Here is a 12,638-nt window from a genome sequence, read left to right on the forward strand (position 1 = left end):
TCTGCTACAAGTATTCAATGTGAGATTCATTCGTCACACACGGCACACATCTAGTCGATAGGCGAGAAAGGCCCATAAACTTTCCGCCATATGGCACAAAACACATTCAATTTAGGGGAGTCTCGTTTCAACTGTACCATCTCCTGAGGATTTGCTGACGGCCAGATGCAAACATTATGAGTGTTCACATTAGCTCTTAGGTGAAACGTCGATTTATCACTGAAGACGACACGATCCAGAAAATCTTCATTGTTATGCAGGAATGTTTCACTTGCGAAATTGGCACGTAAACCGTAGTATGTAGGCTTTAGACCTGTAGCAACTACAAATGATAAAGACGTAGTTGCAAGCGTCTACTTAATATTCTTCACACAGACAGTTGCACTGTACACATTCAGTCTTTATTAAAACAGAAAAAGCTTTCTGCTCTCTTGTCTCCATCTTTGCTACTTGCTCTTTCTAAGATACAATGCATTCCGTGCGTGCGTAGAAAACTCAGTTGCTCTTTCATTTGATATAATGTTTATAATTGTAAGTTAATTGTAATGGATACTACAAAGTTGCAAAACCCTACTATTAATTTTGAAACACCCTGCATTACTTCAAATTGAGTCATCCTATATTCATGTCTTTTATATACATATCATCAGGGCCGGTCCTAGTCAATTTGCCGCCTTGCGCAATGGCATAATTTGCCACCTCCCCCTTTCTCCAGAAAGAACAAATCTTAAAAGTTATGATTTTAAGTATGCTACTCCAACATGAGCAACAAAGGTGAGGGTAAGTGCAGTCGCACTGAGAAAGGCTTAAATACTTATTTAAAATGCACTCCCGTTGTGTCTGCTTTTTTTGTTTAAATATTAATCTATTATGTTAGTGAAAGATAAAGCAAACATACCTGCAGAGGAAAGATGGTAATCCTTTTTATAGAATTCACTATCGAGCTTCAATCTCAATGTATCAGTTTGCAATTCCAGTGCAACTAGCTCTTTTATCTTTATTCCTTGATTTTTCTTCTACATCTTCTAACATTAAAAAAACTTGTTTCTATCTTCAATGATAAGGAACTTGTTTCTGACAAAAACAGGACTAAGTTTCATATCAAAACTGTGATAACTTACTAAAGGGAACATATATTCACTACTATTCGAGAATTGAATTCTTGCATTTGACAACAATCAAGCAATTTGTGCTCGGATTTATTCGACCATTTGCTTTAGCATTGTCCATATGGCCTTAAACTAATGCAACCTAAACATAAGTTATGAATGTAGTATTCAAATAGAAGGTCTGCTTAGTAAATGTCATGAAGTCATCATAAAGTCTGTTTCCAACAAGAAATATTTAATTTAAATAATACACTTATGACAGATTTTGCCAGACCATCCAAGCTTGCCGCTCCACGCAAATGCACGTGTTGCATATATGGTAGAGCCGACTCTACATATCATATATATCTAGTTGACAAATTATTTATATATGACATTTAGAAAAATACTATTAGACAAATTAGTATTAGTTTTTACCTATAGACAAGTTATTGGAATTTTATACTGTTCGTGACATTATTTTCGTACTTATTAAAGGCCTGCTTTCACGAAAAAACAAAATTACATTTCTACTTTTATTTCTTAATTGATATTGATGAAAACTGCTGAAACCCGAATTGTTAATAGGTATGGTATTCATGTAAATTGTAAAATATTTGTAGCGTATCAGTATCTAGGGTTTAATTTATGTTGCATTTTACGGTGATTACACCTACATAAAAATATTTCATACTTAAATAGACGTAAGATGCATTACAAATGACTATTTGAAAAAAAACGAAATTTAGAAAAAAAACGAGAGGCAATGTTTTTTTTTCTAAAAAAAACGTACATTTCTGAAAAAAATACGAACCGTTTTTTTTTTCTATTTACAACACTAGTTCCTGGGGTACGTACTTGTCTCCGACGTAACGCCAAGTAGTGATCGAATCTCATTTTAATTAGTAGGTCTCCTCTCATAATATCCGAGCTAAAATGGAACATTAAATACTAAGCAATCGATTAGTCGTACAACAAGTGTCCTCAAGAGCGATTCCTACACCAGATTATCTCATACATCTGGGAATCTACAGAATTGATGAATAATGTATACAACATTTCATGAAGAGAAAAACTTAGAATTTATACAATGTTAATATTATGCAAAACTTGGAAGATGCTTCATAGAAATGGTTTACGATTTTTTCCAGACTGAGAAACCATGATTAAATGATGAGACAGAGAAAGGAAAATCAGAAGCGGGCAAATTGCATGACTTTTCCTTGTAGGTAGCTTCATGATATATATTTAAATTAAGGCGTTGACTGCCAGGGCTAAATCGGGTAAGGTCAATTGTAGGGTCATTTTTATTGGAGAAAAATATGTATCAAGATGATCAAATAGTTTCTGGCGGAAAACTGAAAGAATCTTTAAATCAAGGATACTGAACATCTTTCTGAGGCCGGAGAATTTACTTCCCCATTTCAAAATCATGTGCTTGTGCATCACCGGTGTTTCACACGGCTTCAAAAACAAGGATGCAAAGCCTGTGAATCACATATGATCCATATGGCTCCGCAAAGTACACCCACCACGAATCACCTATGATGCACATGGCGGTCAACGTGTTGAAGTTCATTTTTGTTAGTTTACATTGAGGCACACATGTTGGTAAAGTATTCCACTTTTACGTATAATTTCTAGATGAATCTTTACATCATTTGCTCTGGGTATGATTAAGAATGAAAGTATTGATATGTTATTATACGAGTAGCAATTGCAGAATATCACATCTTCCAGGTAAGATTGCTTTATGAAGCTCCCTAATCTTTATTTTCATCTTTATATATATAAATGTATGTACGTACATGTATGTATGTTCCAGCATACCTCTGGAACGCCAGAAGCAATTTTAACCAAGATTGGTACGCATACTTACAAGCCGGGAAACAGTACTCTTGGAGTAGTAGTATCCTAGCACTTTCAGCGAGGAGTAGCAGATAGTGACATGTAAAAATGATCGACAATGACCGATATTCGAGTGGAATCCATAGCTTTTGGGGTCGCTGAGATGAAGAGTAACACTTTGAATGTCCTTTAGTTCCAATCTCAGTCCCCATTAGCACTCATGGGGGGAATGGTGAGATGTAAAAATACAATTAATTGAAAACAACCAATATTAGTGTCAAATTCATATTTTTTGGGGAGAAGCACTAAGTTGATTCCTGATATCCCCGATGCACACTAAATTTAACTTCAGCCCCAAGGGAAGAGAGAGGGGTGACATACAAAAATGATCGAAAACAACTGATATTGCTGTCGAGTTCATAGTTTCCGAGGTCCTTAAGTTGATTGGTGACAATTTCGATACCATTATGTCCAGGTTCAGCCACCAGTAGGGGAAAGATCCCTTGCGCCCTTGAAGGCGTGGGAAGTAGGAACGTGTAGAAATAATAATTAATGATATATATTGGTATCAACTCCATTGTTTCTGAGGTCCGTAAGATGGATAATGGCATATATATAGGGTGAGCACAGAAACAGTCCCAAGTTTCAAATTAGTGTAAATTTAACATGCGAAGGAATATTTTGCTGAAATTTTGAACAGTGATACATAAACTCAAAAAGTTTTTGCAGCAATAATTGAAATCACAAACACTCGATGTGCGCTACCTGTAACGCGGGAAATATCGAGGCGGTAATGTAGCTCCAACCACACGTTGTGAAGAATATCCGGTGTGATGGAGTTGACAGCATCACTGATGCGTTCTTGGAGATTGTTCAGAATTGCGGGTAGTCGAGATGCATACACTTTGTCCTTCAAAAATCCCCACAGGAAGAAGTCACAAACAGTGAGGTCAGGTGATCTTGGAGGCCGCTTGCAAAGAACTTGATCATTGACTCCAGAGCGCCGTATCCATCGGTTTGGGAGGTTCTCGTTTAGAAACCTGCGTACAGCACGATGACAGTGTGGCGGCGCTCCATCTTGTTGTAGAACGAAGTCGTCCATCTCTGCATTACTAAGTTGCGGAATCAACCAGTTACGTAGCAATGCTAAGTAACTTTCACCTGTAATTGTTTGTTCCTGAAAGAAGAACGGACCGTGCACCCGACACTCTGATACTGCACAAAAAACATTGATTTTCGGCGAGTCACGTTCCACATTTGCAGTTGCATGAGGATTCAGGGTTCCCCATATCCTTACATTGTGTCTATTCACCTTTCCACTTAAGTGAAATGTCGCCTCATCGCTGAAAATGATCTTCGTCGGAAAGTTTTCGTCGTCCTCCATGAAATTTTGCATAGTCTCACAGAACTCACGGCGCTTTACCCTGTCTTGTGGGTATAACTTCTGAACCAACTGCAGTCGGTACGGGTAACACCGCAAACGCTTGCGTAAGATCTTGCTTACTGTTGTTTGTGGCATCTGCAACTCTCTGCTAGCTTTACGTGTAGACTTCTGTGGACTGTGTACAAAGGCTGCTCTTACGCGCTCCACAGTTTCTTCGGAGACTGGACGTCGCCCTGAATGTCCTTTACTTTGATCACAAATGCACCCCATCTCAATAAACGTTCTATGCCACTTCACAACGGATTTGTGGGTGGGTGGATCAACATTAAATTGTCGTTTGAAATCACGCTGCACTCTCACAAAACTGCTTGTTTTTGCAAATTGTAAAACGCACCAGCTTCATTGCTGTGGGGTGAACGCCAGTTTCGATGTTACTGCCCTCTAGTTGCCCTGGTCAGAACTAGAATTCTAAAAAGATAGATGGGAAAATACTTTGAGTTTACTGAGCTCTGTACAAAATTTCATGTAAATATTCAATTAAATGTTAATTATATGGCAATTTAAAATCAGGTACTGTTTCTGTGCTCACGCAGTATATATATAGTATTATATATTTGAATGCATATTTCTGCAAACTCAAGAACATCTGGATAAATTTCAACCAGCTTGGTAAATATATGGCTTACAATCCTAAAAAATGCTCTGGGAATAAGGTACCCAAGGGGTAGGATTTTGAAGAGATGACATGCAAAAATAATCCAAAACGACCAATATTAGTGTGCAATCCATAGTTTTTAGGGTAGTTGAAATGAATAGTGACTTGGCAGAAGGGGGAAGAAGTGAAAATTAAAATGCCAAAAATGTCTGAGATTAGTGTCGAATTGATATTTTTTTAATTACATTTTTTAAACTTAAAATCCACCGCAAGGTAGACCTTTAAATCATGCCAATTTAATTATAGAGCGCGTTGTGTGGGAGTAGGGTGTTTCTTTTTATGTTTTTTTTTCTTTTTGTCAGAAGTAGAATATATTTTGTATTTTTTGTCATTACACTTTCATTGCAATAAAAATCCTAAGAAGAAGAGGACTCAAATATGTGTCATAAACCTATTTTCTCCGTGCGAACAATGGGCATTTCAGCTAGTATAACATAATTAACACTAAAACACTCAAAACTATTAATAATTGATATATGATTAACAAATTTGTCCAGTCGTTAAACATGATGCTCACACACACTTGCATGTATGTTCTCTCCCCACCTCAGAAACAATCTAGAGCTCGCTCGTGGCTAACTGGCTAGCGTACGCGCCTTTCATGTGGGAGTCCCGGGTTCGATTTCCGGAGGAATGTCTTCTGATTAGAATCCCACAGTGAGTTGTAGGTCCTTGTCTTATACGGCATCGCTGCTGAACGTGACGCTAGACTCAAAACCAAGTTCAATCCAATCAAACAATACTTTAAACCACATGTTTATAATGTGTTTACAAGCGGTTAACATCAATACTTTACATAGACTCAAAATATATATTAGATTTTTGTTAAAAAGCACATGCTATTGTTACTAGTTGTTCAACCCGAGCTGGTGAAGACTCGTAATGTTGGTAGAAGTTCACAAGTTTGTAGAATTGCCTGCATTTGCTCAAATAAACACATCAGTGTCTAAAATAACGAGTAATATTGACTTACGCCACTTTGCCATCCAAACCCTTGTGTAACAGAACTGTATATTGACAAAAAACAATGCAAAGCAACGAATGAACGTAAAAATAAGCCATAAAAAGACAAAGTGGCAACGTCAATTCAAACAGAAACATGAATAAGGAAGGCATACTGGAACATTATGCATCTTCATTACTGATCTTCATCATTTCCATGCTGGTCACTGTCCTTTTAGGACAAGTAGTGATGATAGATAGGTGGTATAAATGGCAACAAGTCAATTACGTCCTACTTATTAAGCTTGCGGATGGCTCGAGTTCCTTTGTAAAGTGGCATTTGTCGAACGTTATGTGACTTACGCCACTTTGCCGTGCAGGGTCATCATGATTTCCAATTTACGATGTTCTTTGTGCTATCATCTCTTGGCCTAGTTTTAACTCTGAGATACGCAACTTTGCAATCCAACAGGTTATGGTTTGAAGTTAACGGAAATGACTTAATTTCATTTTTGAAAAAAGAAGAAGAAGAAGAAGAAGAAGAAGAAGAAGAAGAGAGAGTGAGAGAGATACGTCACTTTGCCATCCAATGCATCAGTTGGAAAATAAATACTTCTATCGTAAGATGGATGACAACATTTTACTATTAGAAATGTCAGCAGTGAAAACAAACCCACTACATTTGTTGGGATGGCATGTTTAAAAATAAATTTGGGAAAATTGTGTTTTGTTACTACATAACTTTGTTTCAGATAAACAACAAACACGAGGTAAAATTTTAGCTTGGTAGAGTTTTGGAAGACTTTGTATTCAAAATTACACATATTTGAATCAACATTTGCATAATTGATAATCGGATAAATATTTGAACTACTGTCCTTTTAATGAGAGCACATTATCAGGCATTTTAACATCTCACTACATTATAGTGAACAGTGAATCAATTCACAAATACAAATCCAATCGGAAGAGTATTGCACAGGTATCTAAAGATAAAAAAAAGTGAACAGCAGGACAATTTGGATTCATACATGCTGACATATGTAATGTGAGCACTACTTACGATTCCGTTGTGAGAAATTAGTGTGCGGTGCAAAAATATTAGATAAAATGTGTAGACGTTTGGTTAATAGAAACACGTTCATAAGATATTTGACACCAGCTAAGCAATGCAGATCAATTACAACCGCTGAGAACTCAGCGAAAAGAAGCTGGATCTAAGTGCGAACGCATGTATATTATCCGCATAATCTAAATATAATTTAAGATTGCGGGCATGCATGCATAAAGAAAGTTATGCTTATGAAAATATTTTATATATCTAAAGTAAACATTTCTTTGAGTTAAGAACATGAACTTTTAGTATGTTATTCCGTAAGACATAAAGCTGAAATACTACCAAGTGTTTACTCTTTATTATTATTATTATTATTTTAGCTTGTGACTAAAACCCATTGCAATAAGGGCGCCTATTTTTGTTGCAAAATAAAATCTAAAAATGAGCACCATTTTGCTAAACGTAGTGAACATTTAGGTTACGAAACGGGAAGTTAATACTAAGAGAAGCTATATAAGTCAACGTAAAACAGTTGTTATGATTTATTGTTGAACAGTAAAAAGCGATATTATTGTTAAACAGTTCTTGCAATTATAATTTATTTACCAGAAACCTCCTTGCGCAGAATAAGAAAGCAATTGATGGTATGCAAAATCCAGTCTGAATTTCGAAGCATTCTTCTAGAAAATCACTTCCCTGGGGATGAAATCTCGGGGGTAAAAGACTCCATGCAATAAAAGCAGATTGCAACTACCCCAGCTGCTATATTCTCAAGCTTTCATCTGATGGAGAAGGGAGAAAGAGGAACCAAAAGAGAAATTCATATCTCGTTTTCTAGTTTGAGATGCATTAAGAAAAGTTTTATTTATTTTTTATCCTCTCTTCAAAGATACGAATGAAAATCTGTCATGCTGCTGTGAAGAGCGGCAAATTCTCGGATGGTTGCATGACCCGTTATCTCTTGAAAGAATATTTGAATGCCATGTAAAGTGAAGGGACGCTCACATATGAATTGAATCAATTAGCATGTCATCCATTGTACAATAAAGATAAAAAATGAATATAATATTTCCTCGAATTATGAATGCACACAACATAATACATGTTTCAATGCCACTATCAAAACCACAACAAAAAGAAAACCAATTTTATGAGGACAACTTTTCTATTTCTTACTTCCAACGGAGAGAGATGTTTGATATTTGCAAAGAATACAGGCATTAATAAAAAAAGAAAAAAAAAACGAAATTGCAAGGAAGATGTCTTTTTTATTTTTGTTTATTTATATACTGAACGATTAAACATTTCCCACAAGCCAACAATCATCAGCAAAACTTAAGTAGTATGAGTTACTATCCAGAGAAACATATATTAATAGCAAATGTTTACCTAGTAAAATCAAATAAAATGTTACCGTGTCTCATAATCATACGAAGAGCAGTTTTCAAAAACGTTTTAGGGATAAATGCTGTTTAGATTTTTATTATTAAACATGACTTATTTAAAACGTGAGCAGCAAGTCTGTGAAACCACGTTTAAGAATGACAAACCAACTTATGACCATCAATCGCAAGTGGACAGAAATTCTGTCACTCAGTTATGCGTACTGGTGAGATGACTAATGTAGTAAATGGACTCTACCAGCATCTGCAGAGTTGGTACCCGAGTGTTAATACTACCTTACGTCCCTCCTTTTGATACCAAGGCACAGCCATGCCGTATCCCGTGATATGAACATCCCATTAGAGTCCAACTCCAAGCGAAAGCCCATAAAATTCCATAGGGGATTGCTATCTCTTGGCTCTAACTACCTTATAAAACGTTTAATATCTTTCTGAGGTAATACGTACACGTTGAAGCATCAGTTTCCTCTTCCCGGACCCAATACCACTTATAAGGGCCATTTAAAAGGTGGACTGTAGTCGCTGTTTTCCCCGAACGGTGTGACCGATTCTTTTCACTTTTGGGCACCCTAACTACTGAGGTACCACGAACATTACCGGAGTGAATGACACGTGTTTATTACCCATTTACAAGTTGGGACGAATGTCTCCTCCTGTTGTAGGGCGAAATCCTGAAGAGTGTTGGTTTAGTTTATATATATATATATATATATATATATATATATATATATATATATATATATATATATATATATATATATATATATATATGTGTGTGTGTGTGTGTGTGTGTGTGTGTGTGTAAACAGTCGCAATTTACCTACACTGAACGCTAACGTATGTAACAAATCGTGGGTAAATTTTAACTCGCGCCATGCGTAATAGCAAAATAAAATGAGTTACTATTTCACGCTTATGTATAAGAAGCTTTCGATTGCGGTCGTGCTTACAAGTGGAATTCCCTCTTCGCTATAATGTCATGACTACTGCACTCGCTTGTACATACGGTCGCAGATTCAAACCGCGATGGAAGTATATATCAACACAGACTCGAATATCGGTCTGGATTCTCCTTTAAAACTAATCCCCATCCCTTATAACATTTGTGTTTCATAAGTGTGCAAATTGCTAATCTAATAAAAACAAAGTTTACAAAACCTGGATGGAATCTAATATACTGCATACTAGAGGTGACCATTGTACTATTTAGTCGCAGTTTCATGCCGATGGAGAATTGGTGAAAACAAAACATGTATGCGTGCGCGTTTTTCACGTTATTCCGTTTCATTCCGTTCTCACTTTCAGTACGGAACCTCAGAGTGTCTAGATATCACTAATCCATTTCTCGAACTTTGAGCAACATGTTAGTAGGGTGTCAAAGTTAACAAGAATTTAATGTTAGCACTAATAAGTAGAAAATTTAATATGTTCAACTATTGTTTCCTTCTATGTTACATCCATCATCCATAGAAGATCATCACTTGACAACCATCTTTTAAACAAGTTCCACCTCAGATGACTTTGTTGGTCTGAATCCATCCGGGAGGCGGAGTCATTGAATAACACTCATCTGGTCATAATTAATTACCTGCCACTGGCGCTGCACTGCGGCTTTCAACTTCCTTACATAAAGAAATTTCACACCTTCCCTTCTCCCTCCGGTGGCCACAACGAACTTTATCTTTGCCTCTTCAACAGATTGGTATTCGCACTTTCCTCATTAGTTAACGATTCCTTTGGACAAATGGGTGACACTTTGGTTGAGGAAATCTATATAAGCTTAACTTTCAAATAACTTTTGTTATGTGTTCAAACACTTCACAGATTACCATTAAGTTGAACTGATTTTCAATATGGCAAGTTGCATTTCCTACAATAATAGTATCCAAGAGTATAAACAAGACGTATATATATATATATATATATATATATATATATATATATATATATATATATATATATATATATATATATATATATACGTCTTGTATAGGGTGTTCAGAAAGTAACTATGCAGTTTATACGTTGGACTGCATAGATTTATGCAATTCATATGCACAAGACATTGGTCTTCAATCAAACCGGACATGTGAACAAATACAAATACTTGGTCAAATAGGGTTCAAACATGTTAAACAATGGAAAATGTTGTATTACTAATTGGCAATCATATCAGTATAATCACTTAGCGCACCACAACATAGCACTGCATAATTACTTTTTGAACACACGGTATATATATATATATATATATATATATATATATATATATATATATATATATATATACATATATATAGACAGTATATATTGAATACTATTAAATGGTGTGTCAATCAACCTAAAGTTTGAATACAATAAATACATTTACATTGCATAGTATCTGGTAAACAAAAAATATATGTACCTGTATTTTAGAAACGGTTTAAGGGAATGGTACCATATCTTGCATAGAAGTAGTGTAGATAGAACTATATTTCATTGTGTGTAGCAACATCATGATGGGATTCTTGAAATCCGCCATCTTAGATTCAGATCCGAAATTTCAAATCGGAAGAAGATAATGTCGCATACCGTTTTATCAAAGCTTATCACCACAAATATAAATACATTTGGAAATCGAAATGCTCCCATATAATGTCCTAATTCCTATCTAACTAGCTGAAGTACCAGTTCTTCGCATGGATAAAATAGGTTTATGGGAAATATCTGAGTAATCTTACTCTTTAGAACTTTTATTTCACCGCAGGTATAATGATAAAAACATATAAGATACTTCACTTTTGGTATAAATGTTAAAACACCCTCCCCCCACAGAACATCACTTAAATCACATTTATATTATTAAAAAGAACAAGTTTGAAATTGGTGCTAACTATTTTCCAAAACTAATTTCAAATAGGTCAAACGTTTCTTCAACCCTAAAAACTATGAACTCGACACAAATTTCAGTCATTTTTTTGACATTTTAATTTTCACCATTCCCTGCCCAAATTTTGCAAATTGGTATGAACTTGCATTTAAACGGCATTAAGAATGTCACTATTAATTTCAACGGCTCCGAAAACTTTGGATTTGAAACTAATATATTTTTTTTCTTATTATAATTGTATCTGCCTCTCCCAATCCTCTCTACGAGTACTCAATAAGTCTTGCCCCACTGTACTGGACTTAAGGGCAATCAAGACTGCCACCAATTATCTTATCGACATTGAAAATTTAATAATTCTACACTAATATCGGACACTATATCCTTCTAAATGTCACAATTTCAACCATGGTTGAAGCAGGAGGATCAAAGCCATACCACGGAGATCACGATCATACCACGATTTCACCTCCACCAAATCTCACTGTGGATATGGCACAGTCCTGTAAATAGTGTTCACCAGGCATATACAACACCCACACACTTCCATCAGATCGCTATATATGGTAGCGAGATTGATCACTCCATAGGACCCATTTCTATTGTTCGAGAGTCAAATGGTGACATTCATTGTACAACCACGAGCAAAAGTATCTTCCCCTCTAAGTGGTCTAATTCCATTACTTGGGGCCCAGATAATTTGCAGTTGTGAGAACGCCTGGACAGATGCAACTCAACTTATACCTAACTTCCCTCGGCAGATAGCAGTTGGTATCCCTGAGCAAGGTGTTTATGCAGGTGAAATCGTAAAGTAGGAGACCAACGAAACAGCTCTCCATTTTAAGATGAATCTCTATGGTTCGGATCGTGTTGTTCAATGAACACCACATATTATTCTCAATATTGTTGTGTTTGAATTTACTATTTCGTTATATACTATATGTCCAGAGAAATTAAAATAATGACTACACATGAATCAGAAAATGATTGAAAGTAGATGAAAATACCAAATCTAGAACAACTTTGTAAATGAAACAACTTTGTAAATGAAACAAGTTTGTAAATGATTGCTTCCATTGACAGACCTTCTCCAATTCTCCTCATTCCAACATCTATTTTTTTTTCCTTTCTGGAGAGGAGATTTTGCTTGCCACACTGACTGCATTGAAATTCATATTGAAACATTTGAAAAACTTTGAACCTGGACGGGATTTGAACTCGGGTCGGCCGAATAGAAGCTCAATGTGCTAACCACTAACCTACTGAGTTTTTATTATAAATGTACTGGACTGTACAAAACTTTACACGAACTTTACAGAATACGGTTGGCTC

The 12,638-nt window shown here is 35.8% G+C and overlaps 1 protein-coding gene across 2 annotated transcripts in view; it reads right to left on the reverse strand.

Moving 5' to 3' along the window:
• LOC145687751 (ligand of Numb protein X 2-like) overlaps positions 1-12,638 on the reverse strand; it is a 798,603-nt gene that overhangs the window by 49,451 nt on the left and 736,514 nt on the right. The window lies entirely within an intron of this gene.

Source organism: Thermobia domestica, chromosome 6, assembly GCF_964235325.1.
Source record: "Thermobia domestica chromosome 6, izTheDome1.hap1.1, whole genome shotgun sequence".
In the NCBI taxonomy this organism is placed as follows: Eukaryota; Metazoa; Arthropoda; class Insecta; order Zygentoma; family Lepismatidae; genus Thermobia; species Thermobia domestica.